Source organism: Leptonychotes weddellii, unplaced genomic scaffold, assembly GCF_054177405.1.
Source record: "Leptonychotes weddellii isolate Sample4059 unplaced genomic scaffold, ASM5417740v2 HiC_scaffold_8450, whole genome shotgun sequence".
Lineage (NCBI taxonomy): Eukaryota > Metazoa > Chordata > Mammalia > Carnivora > Phocidae > Leptonychotes > Leptonychotes weddellii.
The window spans coordinates 6,265-8,733 of NW_028055396.1; the positions used below are offsets into that span (position 1 = coordinate 6,265).

Consider the following 2,469-nt stretch of genomic DNA (forward strand, 5'->3'; position numbering starts at 1 on the left):
AGCCCGATGCGGGACTCGATCCCGGGACTCCAGGATCATGACCTGAGCCGAAGGCAGTCGCTTAACCAACTGAGCCACCCAGGCGCCCCTAATTTGACTATATCTTTGCATGTGGTTTTATAGTAGTTGCTCTAGGAATTACAAAGTACATATTTAACTTTTCATTTTCCACTTAGAATCAATATTTTCTCATTTCAGTTCAAATGTAGAAAACTTGCCACCTTATAGGCCTCTTTACCATCTCCTCTTTAGGCTATAGTTGTCTGATTGGTTACATTCACATATGTTGAAAACTACACAAATGTTATAATTTTTTTTCTCATTAAACTTTTGTTTTAATGGGTCTCAAAATTCTGTGACAGATTTTTGGTCAAGTTGTTTCCATTAAAAAGTACTGAGTTTAAAAACTAATGACTTGGGGCGCCTGGGTGGCTCAGTTGTTAAGCGTCTGCCTTCGGCTCAGGTCATGATCCCAGGGTCCTGGGATCGAGCCCCGCATCGGGCTCCCTGCTCAGCGGGAAGCCTGCTTCTCCCTCTCCCACTCCCCTTGCTTGTGTTCCCTCTCTCGCTGTGTCTCTCTCTCAAATAAAGAAATAAAATCTAAAAAAAAAAAAACAACTAATGACTTAAATGCCACACACACACAAAAACCCCCAAATGGTCCACAAAACATTCTCCTTTCCTTCTGAAGGTTTTACAATGCATTATCATTAACCAGTTTTTTACTATTAAACTTAAATGGCCAATTAACATAAACAGTTCCTTTTTTTTTAAGATTTTATTTATTTGACAGAGAGAGACACAGCGAGAGAGGGAACACAAGCAGGGGGAGTGGGAGAGGGAGAAGCAGGCTTCCCGCGGAGCAGGGAGCCCAATGCGGGGCTCGATCCCAGGACCCTGGGATCATGACCTGAGCCTAAGGCAGATGCTTAACGACTGAGCCACCCAGGCGCCCCAACGCAAACAGTTCTGACACCATTCTTCCAACACTGATTAAGACTGGGGTGGCAGGTATTGGGGATAATATTCATTTAGCCTTCTGAGCTTTCTGGGCAGACTTGGTGACCTTGTCTGCTCCAGCTGCCTTCTTGTCCACTGCTTTGATGACACCCACAGCAACCGTCGGTCTCGTCATGAACAGCAAAATGAACAGGATAGTCTGTCATGAATAGTCATGAACAGGATAGTCAGAGAAGCTCTCAACACAAATAGGCTTGCCAAGAACCATATCAACAATGGCAGCATCGCCAGATTTCAAGAACTTGGGACCATCTTCCAGCTTTTTTCCAGAACGATGATCTATCTTCTCCTTCAGCTCAGCAAACTTGCAAGCAATGTGAGCTGGGTCACAATCCAGCACAGGGGCATATCCAGCACTGATTCGGCCTGGATGGTTCAGGATAATCACCTGAGCCGTAAAGCCAGCTGCTTCCATTGGTGGGTCACTTTTGCTGTCACCAGCCACATTGCCACAATGAACATCATTGACAGATACATTCTTTTTTTTTAATTTTTTTTTTATTATTATGTTATGTTTGACAGATACATTCTTGACATTGAAGCCCACATTGTCCCCAGGAAGAGCCTCACTCAAAGCTTCATGGTGCATTTCAACAGACCTTATACTTCAGTTGTAACATTGACTGGAGCAAAGGTGACCACCGTGCCAGGTTTAAGAACACCAGTCTCCACTCGGCCCACGGGGACAGTACCAATACCACCGATTTTGTAGACGTCCTCGAGAGGCAGGTGCAAGGGCTTATCAGTTGGATGAGTTGGTGGTAGAATACAGTCCAGAGCTTCATGCATTGTGGTTCCACTGGCATTCCCATCTTTACGGTGACTTTCCATCCCTTGAACCAAGGCATGTTAGCACTGGGCTCCAGCATGTTGTCACCATTCCAACCAGAAATTGGCACAAATGCTACTGTGTTGAGGTTGTAGCCAATTTTCTTAATGTAGGTGGTGCCTTCCTTAACAATTTCCTAATATCTCTTCTAGCTGTAGGGTGGGTGGCTCAGTGGAATCCATTTTGTTAACACCAACAATAACTTCATTGAGGATGTACTTGGGTATCCTAATTTTGCATCAATACCACAGAAAATGACACATCTTCCAGAGCTAGATACACTTTCATCAGAAGGGCGAGATCCTTTATAACTTGGCTTAGAGACAACAGACCATTAAGCCCAGTTCTTCACGTGGTAAAAGATGAGAGTCCTGCCAAAACGGAATTTTTTCAACATTTGATTGAAGACCGAACAGAAGCCGCATTCTCTTATTATGAATTTTTGCTTCACATTCAGCAACAGATTTGTAAGTGAAGTAGAATAAAGTTTGAATAAGAAGGAAAAGACCCATAGCCTAGGTAAAGCATCATCTGTCAGAGAAGCATATAGGATATTTGAAATGAAGGCATTTGCTGTTACAAGACACAATGCATAGCATAGCACCCTGAGGCTTTGGCAG

The 2,469-nt window shown here is 43.7% G+C and overlaps 1 pseudogene; it reads right to left on the bottom strand.

Moving 5' to 3' along the window:
- Positions 1-819: 819 nt before the first annotated feature.
- On the bottom strand, positions 820-2,077 carry LOC102737609 (elongation factor 1-alpha 1 pseudogene; annotated as a pseudogene).
- Between the last annotated feature and the right edge of the window lie 392 nt (positions 2,078-2,469).